The sequence below is a fragment of the Tachypleus tridentatus genome, chromosome 4, assembly GCF_004210375.1.
Source record: "Tachypleus tridentatus isolate NWPU-2018 chromosome 4, ASM421037v1, whole genome shotgun sequence".
Classification (NCBI taxonomy): Eukaryota; Metazoa; Arthropoda; class Merostomata; order Xiphosura; family Limulidae; genus Tachypleus; species Tachypleus tridentatus.
In genome coordinates, this window is record NC_134828.1 from 11,655,440 (window position 1) to 11,672,037 (window position 16,598).

The following is a 16,598-nucleotide window of genomic DNA, read 5'->3' on the forward strand; positions in this document are numbered from 1 at the left end:
CACAATATTTAAAAAATATGCGCGACATCCAAAGGGGTCCGTTTTCCGTGACCGAGGGTCATAAAATATTGATAACTACTGGCTACAGATTTCTATCGACTAATCGCGACATGAGAGTCTTATCGATTGTTCTAGAACCCATACATAAGAAAAATAACAATAAAAACTATTCATTGTGGTAAATGAAATAATAATTTGGTCCAAGAGCTTTTTTTCTTCTCAATTTGTAAAAATCGTCACGTTATAGGAAAAAACAACAACATTATTTTCGAAATCTGCTTAGCTGATTTATGGAAAAATCTGTTATTAAAACCAAAACAACTTTTATTAACTTTAATTTTGCAGACCTGTACTACAGATAAAATACTATTTTGTGCAATCTGTAATTTTGTTCAGAAGAGAAAAACAACAAATCACTGCAGGTTTTCTGTTCAGGGTAATTACAAATACTTGAACAATAATTATTTATTCATTGTTCCCTGCTGGTACAGCGGTAAGTCTACGGATTTACAACGCTAAAATCAAGGATTCGAGTCCTAATTTAGCAGTGTAAGACTACAGGAAAGGCAATTAGGCATCACCATCCACCGCCAACTCTTGGGCTACTATTTTACCAACGAATAGTGGGATTGACCGTCACTTTATAACTCCGCACGATTGAAAGGGCGAGCATGTTTAGTGTGACGGGGATTCGAACCCGCGACCCTCAGATTACGAGTCGATCGCCTTAACCCACCTGGCCACGCCAGGCCCAGTTTAAGCTTATCTGTCACTAGTTATTTCATTGACCTTACAAACTTTATTAACACTCAAAGCCAAAGCTATGAACTACTTATACCGCCCACCATGAAAAGTAATTGTTCAACAGTTCAGTCATGCTAAGAACAGCTCAACAATAACATACCATAAATCTACATTTTATTATATCAAGTTACGTCACATTTTGAAATGTTAATAATATCCGAGCCTGGATACGGTTGAGAAAAACAGAGGAGAATGTGACGTGACGGCAGCATTAGGAAACATTACAACGTGAGTGAAGGTAAAATCGTTCAAGTTTCTTACACGTTGCCACTTCAAATGATACTAGAAAGCATTTTGTAAGTGGAGCAGCATTTTCAAAAGGCTTATCACACGTAGGTGTAAAATAAATAAATAACAATTTCGACACACACACTGCTACCCCTCACCTTGCCAGGAGTTTCTTTTAGTATACTCCAATACTTGCACTAAATAAATACATTGAAAGATTTTGGTTTTAGTATTTAACGAACATGTACTGCTAAGAAATCATCGACATGCGAATGTATAGGAGGATATACATAACGAAGGGGATCCACATTTAGTCTAGAAGCAATCGATAGCCATGATCGACCCGACGGTATTACTGGAAAAAAAAACCTCAGTATTTTAGCAGCATCAGGTGGAGAGGGGAGGCCGAATCGAGCTATCGTAAAATGATTACATTAGCACAAAAAATGTCTTTAACTCAGGGGTGCGGGTCGAGCGATACTGTTTGTTTTCTGAATTTTGCGCAAAGCTACACGAGTGCTGTATGCACTAGCCGTCCCTAATTTAACAGTGTAAGACTAGAGGGGAGGTAGCTAGTCATCACCACCCACCGCCAACTCTTGGGTTACTCTTTTACCAACGAATAGTGGAATTGATCATAACATTATAAGCCCCATCGGGTGAAAGAACGAGCATGTTTCCTGCAACGGGGATTCAAAACCACGACCCTCAGAACACGAGTCGAGCGCCCTAACCACCTGACCATGCTGGTACTGTCGTATAACATTGACTGTCATTTTTATAAGTTTACATAATCTCCCACCCACACACACACACGCACATAAACAACGTTATGTAATGTGAACGGCAAAAACAAAGCAAACTGTAAAAGTTTATTTCGTGCGGTTAACCTTCAAAAACAAAGGTCGAAAGGACGTGGGGGGGGGTCGCAGTAGTTAACAGCCTCTTTCTGTTCGACTTTATTTTTGTTTATAGATTACTCAAGAAATAAATGTGGATCTGGTTAGAAAGGTAAGTTTAATATGAACTTCGTGTCAAGTTGTTGACATACAGGCATCTATAACAATATCAATATTAGAACTTCAGAAAGAGTTATAAAACAACCACATGAATTATGATGCTAAATTATTATAACTATAACCGTTTATATCATTAATGCACATAGATACATAAAGGTGACTTAACAGATGGCGCGTAGTGTTTATATCACTACGGTAGTTTAGAAATGTACAAGTAATGTAAGAATCAACCTTTACCCGAAATTCGGACAAAAGAACCATTATACTGGTACATTAATATTACATCGACACCGTCCTAAGCTTTCCTTATAAAATATTCTGACTTTCACTACGAGATGGCGCTTTTTTTTCTTCTATTCCGAGAATTCTGCGATACGTCATAGAACTGCATTTGTGCAGTTTTGTTACTTGTTCGTTTGTTTTTGAATTTCGCCCAAAGCTACTCGAGGGCTATCTGCGCTAGCCGTCCCTAATTTAGCAGTGTAAGACTAGAGGGAAGGAAGCTAGTCATCACCACCCACCGCCAACTCTTGGGCTACTCTTTTACCAACGAATAGTGGGATTGACCGTCAAATTATAACGCTCCCACGGCTGAAAAGGCGAGCATGTTTGGCGCGACGATGATGCGAACGCCTTAACCCACCTGGCCAGTTGTTCTCGTTATGGATAATACCTGTAACTGTCCAGGGAAAATATTGCTCAATACAACACGGTGTATGTCGATAGCAATGCCCTTCAATAATTTTTCAGGTGATATTTAGAGTACAGCAACGCTTACATTGTAATGAGATGACAAGTCATATAGATAGCACGTGCTACCCTCAGATTGCGAGTCGCACGCCTTAACCCACCTGGCCATGCCGGGGCCCCTTTTATAACTTAAACAATGAAGTATAATTTACTTTTATTCCGGCTAATTTACTTAAAATAAAAACATAGAAGAATAAACATTGGTACCTTCGACATATTTTACAAACTACATGATGGCACATTGACGTCAATTAATTTCAGTCATTCAATTGGTATTTACGAATATTAAATGGTCACATTCCTTTCTGGTAGGTCTTAATATAATAGTTATAGTTCAAAATTTACACACACACAACTAACAGGTTTTGCAACGTAATGTATACATTTTTTTTCTTTTCTGTTTAACACACCTGGATCACGATTTTATTCTATGAGTCACTCAGTGCCTGTGGGACTACGGGAACTATACTAACTGTTGAATTTGTGATCTCTTCACGAGACGAACTTGTTGGAATCCCATCGGGCCTTAACAACGTATCATAACCTACCAAACTGGAAGGTTCGAGCGGGGTTAAGCGCTATAGTACAAACATGAAAACTCGATCAGTAACGTCACGTGCCCAAGGGTCACCACAGGTCACAGGCTGATATTATTATTCAAGGAAGTCTTCTATGCACGAGCAACTAGTAACTGAGATCTGTCTTGAATGTATGTTTGTTGACGAGTGGAAAAACACACAACACGCTATCGGTGCCGTGCCCGACATATAGATCGAATCCTTAAAGGTTTGGGGTTTTAAGCCTTCAAGCCGACTGCTGAATCACCGGATAGGTTGAGTCACTGCCTTTAATATTTAAATAAAATAACGAACAAAACAGAAATATACAGATAGATAGCTGTCTACTAAACACACACTAAAAACTCTGAAGGATTAAAACACGTTTATTATATTAGCACACACACACACACACACACACACACACACACAAAACAACAAACGATAAAACTAGTTCTTTTGACCTGTTTACCTATCTTCTTCAAGGGTACAAACTTCGAACTCTGATTGGTGGACTTATCATCTTCAAGGACAAAAGCCTATAACTTTCGACTGATAGACCTATTGTCTTTAGAGGTAAAATCTTTTAACCCTGATGAAGATATGTCTTCCAGTCGAAAGTGATACAATATTATAGTTGTTAATTTTAATATATGCTGCATACGTATATTCCCGAAATTAATTTTATTGTGGGTAAATATTTTGTATAGAATTTATTGAGCTAATTAACTTCAAGGGCACAAAAGGAACTGTACGCCCTGTAGTTTTCTCATATAAATTCTGACTCGTGTGTTGACGATCTACACATTCTACTCATGTGACTAGTGCAGCGTTAAGCCTAACATCTCCGTTTTGCCAAACTGCCCCTAAAAGAAAAGTTCTACTCACACGAGTGACTCTTTAATACGAAAAATAAAAAAATTGAACTAGTAAAAAAGGCACAAGGACTGTTTATGGCATTTTGTTACAGCGTCCTCTAGTGACTCTTTTACACGCCGCCTAAACCACATGGTCAGGTGACAGTTTACATGAGCAGTCTTCGCTTCGGAATGGGTGAAAACAGAACATTTTTATCGCTGATATGCTTTTACTTATTGCTATATGTTGAAGATGGCGCTGTTTTTCTAGGCTTGGTTTGTTTTGAATTTCGCGCAAAGCTACACGAGGGATATCTGCGCTGGCAGTCCCTAATTTAGCAGTGTAAGACTACAGGTAGTCATCACCACCCACCGCAAACTCCTGGACTACTCCTTTACCAACGAATAGTGGGATTGATCGTCCCATTATAACGCCCCCACTGCTGAAAGGGCCAGAATGTCAGTTGTGACAGGGTTTTCCAAGGCATTGAGATGTTTAACTGATGGAAAATAAAGTTTTTACGATGGCAGAATATTAAATTATTTAGATGTCAATATTGCTTAACAAGTCACGTGGGTTTTGACACTTAGCCAATTACTACAATCTTTATGCAGAGAAACATACAACGTTGTTACATCATCTTTATAAAGTAAATAGTTTCATACATGACATTAGGAAGTTTGGCCAACGTCAGATGTTTATCTTTTACGATAATTATATCACATTTTCTCTCTTTAAGAAGGCATTTCTATGAAGGCCGATATGCAAGGCGTTTACCATGTACACCACACTTTCTAACCATAATCATTCGCACTGGTAGTATCACATAGCATATTTCCTTGTAATCCAGTTGTTATCTTTAGTTTGTAATGAGTTATATACTGTCATTATAACCGCTAATAAAATCCTTTTTAAAATACATTGAAAGAGTATGTGTTACTATGAAGAAATGAAAATGTCATCAGGCCTATTATATTTTAACACCACAGTCTTTATTTAGTCATATTTTCATTTGCAGACGCATTTCGCTCAATACAGAGCTCTTTAAACTGGCTGGGTAACAAACACAGTGGAAGGAACGCTATTTATATAGGCCATTTGTTAACACAGTAATTGTTACAACGTGAACGCTTTCCATCAGGGACTCTATAAAGAATTCAATGCAAATATATATAATAAGCCTAACACTAATGGTTTATAACAAGCATAATTAATTATGGTCATGGTTAGCCAGCATGGAAAAGATGTTTATACCATTCGAAATGTAAACGAATTTAATTATTATTTTCAAAATTCCGCTAATGTGTCACGTACGTGTTCCGATAATCTTTTTGTTGCAATCCAATAGTTTTTGCACAATTGTCTGTCAAAGAAACGTGCCTCGAGATTCGCTGTTTCAACGCACAAATATTATTTAATTTTCTTTCTGTGTGTGTGTGTGTGTGGGCGTGCGCTGGGGTACAGAGAAACGTTGCTCATTAATATGCTGTTCTTCGAAAGTATAATAAAATACCCCTGTATGGTCATGTACGTGAGCTGTGATTAAAATTCTACCGACTATTCTAAGATGATTTTATTTCCCGAGAGTATTACTGAGTATAGATTACAACAAAACATGGGACCAGAGAGAGTATTCTAGAATAATTCAGAGCGTGCATTGCATGGCATTTAATTTAATGACCATGAATCTTACACGTAGGGACCTTACCCACGTAAATATATAATACAATGTCCATAAATGCACGAAACAGGTGTCAGTACAGCAGTGTGTGTATACACATAAACATAGCCTATCAACAGGTACACAGTACAAATCGATCACTTCATATATAGCAGGTATAACGATTACAAAACAGTCAAGTTACGAACAAAAGACCCTTTGGAAATAGCTGTATTTTCAGGAGTATAGACAATTGGACGACAAGAGGGCTGTTTGTTTGTTACGAATATGCGCAAAGCTACACGAGGTCTATGTGCGCTAGCCGTCCCTAATTTAGCAGTGTAAGACAAGAGGGAAGGCAGCTGGTCATCACCACCGACCACCAACTGTTGGGCTACTTTCTTACTAACTAATAGTGGGATTGATCGTCACATTATAACGCCTCCATGTCTTACAGGGCAAGCATGTTTGGTGGAACGGGGATTCGAACTCGCGACCCGCAACTTGCGAGTCGTGCGCCCTAACCACTTGGTCATGGGAAGGGTTGTCAACGTCAGCGAGAAGTCGTCAGGTCACGTGCAGTACCACTGTAGCCAGTGAATAGAAATAATACAATTGAATAAGGCAAGAGCACATTTCTGTCTCTGATGCTACTGTTACACGACAGTAAAGTGTTACAGGAAATATGTAGCATCTCATAAAGATGAATGACTCTCGTTTACTTGGTAATGTTTCTGTAACCGTATTTTTCTTCATAAAGTAATATCTTACACTAATCAAACCTTTTATTTTCACGCTCAAGACTCTTTTAACCATCAAAAAATTTAACCTGCTTTTGTGTGTGTGTAGAAGTCACACACAATCCATACAAACCAATTTTGTAAAGGGTTTTACGAACCAGATTCTCCAACAACACCCAAGTGGAACACAATTTAGCGAGCGAAACCAGCAGACAAAACGATAGTGCATGACATATTTATTGAAACATGTTAAAAAGTGTTATTTAAGGTGAACAAAGTTGTTTTCCACTACTCAATAAATAACACACTTTACTCGACCTAGAAAGGTCTGCGTTTTCCTTCGTTAAACTTGTTTGAATAAAAACGTGTACACAAAGCAGAACCCAACCAATGTTTTTCTTTCCTCTTTTGAAGTACGAAAAATTTGAAACAAGGGTGTATAGAATCTAACGTTCTAAAGCAACTGGCTCTCGCAGGACGTCAGAACAACAAAACCTCGAGAAATGACCACTCTTTGGGTATCAAACAGGGTGTTTGTCGACGTATTAATATGATACAGGTCAAGCCAAAGCTTCATCTGCTGCCAGTCTAACAGCACGCAGATGCTATTGTAAAACTTGCGCGCGTTCCATTACATAATTCGAAAAAGCTGACGGGGAACCAGAGTTTCCAAGGTCACTAGTAACATCTAATGTAACGTTTACTATTTATGAATACTTTGTAACTTTGTTCCGAAATTAGTATACATAGGCAGCAGGCTAGAAAGACAAAAACACGAACAAGTTATAACACAGAGGGAAAGAAGAAATTGGTTTCGGACCCGACGGTATCTGCTCCCAGAAATATCGTTCATCCTCCACAAGCTAATGCTGTCCATTAATCTAATTTTAGATTTATTTATACGTATATTAAGTCTGATTAACACCTACCTTCAGATAAGAAAAGCTGGAGCCCAGAGTGAACTGATTGCATCACCCTAGTGGGAGTCAGTGCACTTAGAAACAAATGTTTAACAGCCTTTCCACTTGTCTGCAGCAGGACTGTAACTGGCTAGAGTAGGTCTTTTGTCTATTTAGGAATTCTGCGCGAAAATACACGTGGGCTGTCTCTATACAGCTGCCCCTAATTCTAACACAAACACCATAAAGTAGGTACCTAGACAACAGCACCCACAGTCAAGAACTGTACGATTGATTCTGATCCTACAGAAGTGTTTCATGGCGGCCACACGTCGTTTACAATGAATCTTTGTATTCACAGTCTAACGTAATTACTACTAGGCCACGCCCAGCACTATGGGAATAAGACAGCAAATCGAAATTACTCTCATCTCCTCGTTTTTTACAACAAAAACTGTTCGATCCACATAAGTACTAATATATATTATAATCTTGTTTAAAACTTTCCATTATATTCTAACTGAAAAATAAAGACACCTCATGGAACAAACGTCAAACTAGGAAGACAAGGTGAAAAGTTTGACAACTCAAGGAATAAACGTCAGACTAGGAAGACAAGATGAAAAGTTTGACAACTCAAGGAACAAACATCAAACTAGGAAGACAAGATGAAAAGTTTGACAACTCAAGGAATAAACGTCAGACTAGGAAGACAAGGTGTAAAGTTTAAAAAGGAATAGTAACCCTCAGACTAGAAGCACAAAGTAAAAAGTTTGATGAGAACCAAAGCTTCTTAAATGACAAATAACCTAAATAGTTAACTTGCACAACAAGTTTAAATATCCACAACAATATCTTTCAAGGTTTTAGGTTTTCCATCAATATATATATATATATATATATATACATAAACCAAGTATCAAGTTCTGCTGTATACACGGTTTAAAACTAACGAACGTCACTTATGAATCCACCAGACTGTTTGTTTGTTTGTTTTGAATTTCGCGCAAAGCTACACGAGGGCTATCTGCGCTAGCCGTCCCTAATTTAGCAGTGCAAGACTACAGGGAAGGCAGCTAGCCGTCACCACCCACCGCCAACTCTTGGGCTACTCTTTTACCAACAAATAGTGGGAATGACCGTCACTTTATAACGCCCCCACGGATGAAAGGGCGATCATCTTTGGTGTGACGGGAATTCGAACCTGCGGCCCTAGGATTACGAGTCGGGTGCCTTAACCACCTGGCTATGCCAGGCTCCCACCAGATTGACTGTAGAACATCCACCAGACAAACATCGTGCACGTTCATTCAATGAAAACTATATTTTCATATTTCTCAGGCTCAGTTTCATGTCGACAGCTGGTTCATATGTTACTTCTTTTAAGCATGTGCACTTAATTAATAAAACATGTACATTTTCACAGTTCTTTATGTTAGGGTAACACAAGTGAGTAGTTAATTAATCAATATAAGTCAATATGAGAAAACAGCTACAGATCATGATAACAAAAAGCACAAAAAGACAAACTATTGTAAGTCTAAAACTACATACGATCGAGATGTTTATTTTGTCACACAATGTTATTCTTAGGTCTCAATAAAAATACTAGATACACTTGCGTCGTATTAACTAAAAACGTCTTGGACCGAGTTTGGTGGTCTGTACTCTGAACGTAGTTTGTTTTCTGGTTGGCCAGTTCTTCTGACTAATGACAAGGTTTATGAAGAGAATAATAATTAATAATATTTGATGTTCGATTAAATACATAAAAGGGTGTCAAAAATATTTATTGTTTTGTGACAAAAATAAACTGATGAGAAGTTATACTTCGACTTAGTACAGTTTACATAATGCTATCATCAAGCGTTTGCTAGTATAAACAGTGTCTCAACCATCATTATGTCCCATACCAGCTGTCCTGAAGAGCCTTGGCATTAACCGAAAGGCCTCGTCGGCGATGGATATAGAAGAATTAGTTTGGTTGATATATGGACAGACGCTCTTAACTTTCATTCGGAAGTACTTATTAATAATTACTTAATGAACAAAGCAATAATCACTAAAGTCTATTTACATCGCCATAAGATGAAGTCATTCGCGTTGTTTGTTGCATCTAACTCCAACATACCTATACAGTTTAAGACTGTTCAATACGTGTCAAGCTGATATTACTGAAGTGAAGAAAAGAAACAACAAGGATTCAATTATAACTCACGATTTCCAAGATGAAAGACAATTACAGAGCTTGTATTACACTGCCTTCAAGTGTCTTCTCTTTGAAGCCAGTAGACCATAAGATGTAATTAATCTTAAAAAGCGTAAGTTCGTAAGGTTAATTACAGCTCTTATTTTAGCTAAACAAGATAATGTAGTTTTATAGGTATAACAATGGAACATCAACATTACTAAGATACGAACAATACAACATTAAACAATAGATGTTGTTACACGTACGGGATCAAACTGATAGCAGTAGACATTATCCATTCAACAAAATGGCATTTTTAATGTTACACGTATACTTATTTACATTATTGAGTTTACTCGCTATTTAGGATACATCTAACTCACCCACACATGGTATGAAACCGAAGCCGACCATTTTGTTAATATCGTTATACATTGGCCTTCATTCCTAGCAAACACGTAATTTTACGCATCTTGCAACCTAGCGGGCAATAGGTTTAACGAATTAGTCCTTTTGTTTATTTATTTTTTCTATTTTTCTTAATACTTTTACGAGCCTTCGGAATGTCTTCTATTAAGATTAACAAATTCGAAAGTATTATATATATTTGTTGGAAATACTGTCTTCTAGATGGCGCTGAGGACAAACTTTCCTTTGCATTAATTGGCTTACAAGGAGTTTATTGTAACGATTCACTCTTTGTACAACTGAAAGACTAGCCCGTCCAAACATCGCTTAGTGATTTTGAAGGGTTGGGCTAGAAAATAGGCGGAAAAACATGTTTTCTACTCTCATATTTGTATTAATATGTATGTCAACAAATTCCTCGAAGCAAAGATAGAACAATATTCAGGACACACCGAGAGATGAACAGTGCACTATGAAAGTGGCCGACTGTCCTCATTTCGATGAAGACTTCCTGCAAAGAGACCCCTAATGGCATTCGACCTGGTCTCTTTAGCACTTTCTTTTTCATTTCCTGTGAGTGAAATCGTGATTCTGTCTACCTGTAACTAATGTGAATATGATCACATAGGTCACTACTGCATTCCTTCCTTACCAAACATGGTCCTAAGAGGGCAACATGGTTTGATTCTATACAAAACCCGATCACAGCCATACATATAACATTCAGTATAAAACTGTTTATTTGTTTGTTTTTTGAATTTCGCGCAAAGCTACACGAGGGCTGTCTGCGCTAGCCGTTCCTAATTTAGCAGTGTAAGACTGGAGAAAAGGCAACTAGTCATCACCACTCACCGTCAACTCTTGGGCTACTCTTTTACCAACGAACAGTGGGATTGACCATCACATAAAGCATTCCCACGGCTGAAAGGGCCAGCATGAGATGTTTCGAAGTTTATTACACAGAATGCAATCACTATCTTAAAAATCACTCTAATGCTCGGGATTAGTTGGCTTGTGTTGAATTTATTTCGCGCAAAACTTCTGCGCTAGCCGTCTCTAATTTAGCAGCGAAAGACTAGAGGGAAGGCAGCTAATCATCATCACCCACCGCCAACTCTTGAGCTACTCTTTCACCAACAAATAATTGGATTGACCGTAACATTATAATACGTACATGGCTGAAAGGACAAACAGATTTGATGGGACAAAGATTCGAACCTGCGACCCTCAGATAACGAGTTAAGCGCCCTCACCATTTGGCCATGCCAGGTCTCGGGATGAGTAAAGAGAATCTAGTAATATCACTTCACACGAACCAGTTTAAACTACTTATTGCCAACAAAGACGCACACATACTGATCGAACGTATTGGGTTGATAATGAAAACCTTCTTTCTCTTTTAGGAAATCATCTACCATAAAGAAACTTCTACTTTAATACCTTGGCGCCTGGTCGCATATTGCTTTTTCTCTAATGTAACATTATGAACTCTTCTTTAGTGATGTATCGTCAGTACCTAGACTTAAGTCTCTGTGTTTAAGTGATGCAATAACTAAAAAATCGACGCCATATTAAACTTCTAACATCTTATATCTGACTCTCGTTTGATCCTATCATAAAAATGACAATTTAGCAGATTTCAATTTTACGACATTACAGCGCCACGTGAAGGAACAGTGTCATATTAACTTTCAATCAACATACAGTCTTTGTGACAGAGACCATGCTTTCACATTCTAATTTAATCCATAAATACTACCAAGAACAAAATCCACACATAACAAACTGTTGAATTTCCTCTGACCCGAGTTCAATACTCTGGTATACATTATATTACTTACATTCGTGTTTTGCTTCTGATGTCATTATTGTACAAAGATAACAAAATACTATGGGGAAAGTTGATCCTAAATTGATCAATTTCTACAATAACTGGGTTACGGTTTGGATAGCCAGCAAACAAAGGTCTGTATCATGGCCATCGATGTCGTAAAATAATGAATTCTCTGTTAATTATATCGCCAATCAATACGAACCAAAATGAATACGTAGGAATTCTCTTAAGTTTTCGATTCCTACTAATAAACTACAAATAGATCGCATGCCCTTGTAAATATGGATGGTAGTTACACTGAAGATTTCCTTCTACAAATTCTTTTGGTAGGCTCTATGTGTGCTTCTCTCTGATTAACCTTAATTAAGTAAGAATTATCTTTTCAGTAAATTTAAGTAAAAAACAGGTGGGCTACAAACTGAATTCTGTTCGTTTTTCACGGCTTTCAGTAAACAAGTCCTTTCTGTTCAGCTTTTTAAAAGTAAAAAAAGGCTACTATAAAACGACTCAATATGCAGTTCTTTGGTCACTCCAGTAGGTCCGATGGCTTTTCCAAAACCATTCTCTAAGGTGCCGTAGGATGAGGAGTGAGGGAAAAGAGAGAGGTCTCACGTGCTATTAACTTATCAAAACCAGGGAAAATTACCCGAAGAACACTCAAAGTGATGCCCTTCCAAATTCTTTCACGTTATTAATGTCTTATGGCATAGAGTCAAAGTAGGAAGTGGGTAAATAACTCAAGAAACGACTCTTGGTGGCTGTTGTCATATCAACATCATCTGAGGTTATGTATTGTTGCAACAGTGGTGACCACTTTTGTCTATCGCATTCCTTCATAGAAAATGCTAGTGTACTCTCTGAGACATACAAGACGTCTGTGTGCCCTCCCCATAGTTTGTGTATGTTGTATTACAGTTTTTGTTATGGTGTTAGGACGTGGCTCTAGCTATGTATGTAGTTAATGTTAACTTACGTCAAGAATAATAAGTGCTCTATAACCAATAATAGGGGGGGGGGGGTATCGAGGAGTTTCGAACCCTACATTAACCTGTCATTTATTCCAAATCATCATTCCACAAAGTATGGCAGAAATTGACCTCGAGGCTTAGAAGTAATTAGATAACAGACAGAGACACTTTTTCATAATATATACACACTCACATACATACATACATAAGACGAAATACCTGCCACCTGACGTGTAATGTTTAAACTTAATTAAAACAACGCAAGTTTAACAGTAATGATATATTCAAAGTAATAACTTGAACGTAAATTTACCTCAAAATTTTATAAATCGAGAGAGAAATATTTCATATAATCTACTAGATAAATTGTATATGTGCTTCCACTACTTTCATGTAGTGTACACATATATAGCTACAGGTAAGCTACAAGAAACAGATACAACAAACACCAGTACGAACACACACAGTCTTGACCTAATTCTACAAAACTGACCTTGCAAGTACGTATTTATGTGTGGTTAGTTTAATAATCACGTTTTTTGTTGGTTTTTGTAATTGAGGTACCACAGTTTATCAAATATTCACTGGCTGTATCGTATATAATGGTACCAGGTGAGTCACGGCCAATTTCTTTTATACGTTGTTAACCTGGGATCAAAGAGGAAAAAATAGTAAGTGGAGAAATTCGTAATTTAGCACGTGCCAGCATTTTACGCGCTCTACTAACTGCGTGATAGAAAATATATTAAACATACAGAATTAAAATACTTGTTTTATATTACAGCCGACATGTAGAATTCTGCGTAGCTTATGGTGGAAGATGAAATACCTTCAGGAAGGTTGGAATTAATTAACAAACTTAGTTTAATGAAGACGAGACCATTTAACATATGCAACCAGAAGTAAGGTATCAAATAATAAACAACTTCTGGAGGTCATTACAAACCAGTATCTAATGGCCAGTCAAATACTGAAACCTTCACAATAACTCCAGCAATAACAAGTTATGAGTTCAGGTCATTGGGGGTGACATTTCAAATACACAATTGTTGTTTTTTTGAGGGGTTATTAATTAATACTTGTCGATTTTAGAACTAAATAATATAATTTATACCGGATGGTCTGAAAGTAATATGGTTTTAATGAATCTTAAATGTAATGTATTTTATTTTTTTCAATTTAAATTAATACAGGAATGGTGGAGGCAATTTCCCATGACAAAATAAGTATCCATGAACTAATGTTTGTGTTCACGGTGTTTTATCTAAGAAAGAGATTGCTGTTAGGAAAATACATTTATTCTCTAGATACTTGAGGTTGAGTTCCATTACTTTAGGGTTATCGTTTATAGTTTAAGGCATAACCCACGACTTACGGTAAAATTTATACGTTAATTTTGGTGCCTACGTTGACCCTACTGTAGCAGAACACAACAGATTATTAACATATTTACACACAAACACATCTATCGAACCTTCAGAACACAACAGATTATTAACATATTTACATACAAACACATCTGTCGAACCTTCAGAACACAACAGATTATTAACATATTTACACACAAACACATCTATCGAACCTTCAGAACACAACAGATTATTAACATATTTACACACAAACACATCTATCGAACATTCAGAACACAACAGTTCTTTAGCCTTCATAACAACAATAACTTTGCAATAACGACTATCAAATCAAATATTCCTAAGACAATAAAAATAGCTTTGATTGTTTATTAAGTATAATACTACAAATGAGTTACTTGTGGCATGCTCACCGCAGATGTTTGAAATTCGATGTTTACGTACTTTTCCTAAATTAACTTATATTGGCCGTGTTTCACCTCTTAACAAAGAAGAAATTTAAAAAAATAAAGTTTACGTTTTAAGTTTATACAGAATAATGAATCTGAATGATTGGTTACAGGTATAATAAGTTAACCAGAAAAAATAGAACGCACGAGTCTTCCAAATTTTCAAAATCATTTAACAGCCTTATTGACAAATTACACATGTACATTTTTTTTATACTTAGAACATAATTGCGCCCTCTTTTATCAGAAAACTTTAAGAGACAGTTAAATTTGTTAGTGGATCATACAAGCATCAAACACTTAAATTATTCAATCCGCCATTTTATTTTCACTTCTTTACGGAACCATTAGTTTACAAGTATAAAAATAAGAATCGAAATGATATACGTTGAAACTACAATAGATTTATAACAATAACACATAGAAGTACACGAACAAAACTACAAGAGCTTTATAACAATAACACAGAAGTACATGAACAAAACTATCAGATCAACTGGATACAAAGATGGTAAAATGCATGCAATAAAAAATACAAAGTAAAAACAGAGATCCAAACACTCAGATCTCCCACAATATATCAAATACTAGAGAAAGGTTACATAGATTCAAATGAACACAAATAATTGTCCATATTTTTCCGAACATAGAGAACGTGATATCTCTTATTTTACTGTACCAATGTTCAAATTTATTGGAGAAATATTTACGTTCAGACCTCTCACTTATACAAGAGTTTTATTTCATAATCCACTGCATATTCATTCAAGATACATATTTTTTTCTTTTATCTTATCTTATTTGTGAGTGAATTGAAATATCAGATTTGTACATCCAGATGTAGAGCAGGGTATGACAACCTAAGAGAAAGTGTACCAGTAGTAATGAAAAGGGTAAGATGAAACATAACAATAACAGTTAGTTATGATAAAGACAGCTGACAGAAGTAGAACTCAATAAAAGATGGATACAGAAGAATTATGTTTGTTCACAAAAATCATTCAAGTTTTGATATCTTCACTTCTACATCAGACTTCATTATCTATTTGAAGTGGCTAGAGAGGAGGACAAACGAAAGTTGGAGGTTTTAACATGAGGATCTGGTGGTTGTACACTTGTTTCTATAGGTTTCAATACGAGGATCTGGTGTTTTTACACTTGTTTCTATAGGTTTCAATACGAGGATCTGGTGGTTTTACACTTGTTTCTATAGGTTTCAATATGAGGATCTGATGGTTTTACACTTGTTTCTATAGGTTTTAATACGAGGATCTGATGGTTTTACACTTGTTTCTATAGATGTTACAAGATCTGATAGTTGTACACTTATTTCTATAGGTATTACAGGATCTGATGGTTGTACACTTGTTTCTACAGGTGAAAACCCGATAGGATGTGATGAGAGGGAAGAACACAATGTTTAAGTATCAGTTTCATTATATTTATGTTCGTTCCTCCTTTTTCAGTTACTATCAACTGAACCTGTGTATGTGCTAATGAAGGTTAAGGTAGGTGAATCTTTACCTATTTTACATGTCTATATACAGAAATTAATTAAATTTGAAAGTGTTTTATATGACTAATTTAACCTTACAGTTTTAGTTTAAGTGCACCATTAAGGGGGTGAGTGGGGTGAATTTTTATCTTTTCTTTATAGCCTTATTCGGTATTTAATTATACCATTGCAAAGAGTAAAGGTCTGTGTAAAACTTAAGGTACTACTTATTATAACTGAAAAGTTATAAAAGTACAATTAAACATCTGTTATTTATGGTTATATGTTTTCATGTCCACCGCTGAGTCACAGTAAAACTATAGTAAAACACATCTCACCAAGTTGTGTCCGGGGGACCAGAGTAATAA

At 36.5% G+C, this 16,598-nt stretch overlaps 1 protein-coding gene across 6 annotated transcripts in view; it reads right to left on the bottom strand.

The window, feature by feature from the left end:
• LOC143248572 (protein O-linked-mannose beta-1,2-N-acetylglucosaminyltransferase 1-like) overlaps window positions 1–16,598 on the bottom strand; it is a 103,145-nt gene that overhangs the window by 73,016 nt on the left and 13,531 nt on the right. The window contains exon 1 of one of the 6 annotated variants that reach the window (XM_076497028.1): window positions 3,275–3,696. The exons of the other annotated variants lie outside the window; for them this stretch is intronic. The gene's annotated coding sequence lies outside the window, so the exon portion shown is untranslated. Of the gene's footprint in view, window positions 1–3,274; window positions 3,697–16,598 lie in introns of those variants that run through there. 6 annotated transcript variants of the gene reach the window in all.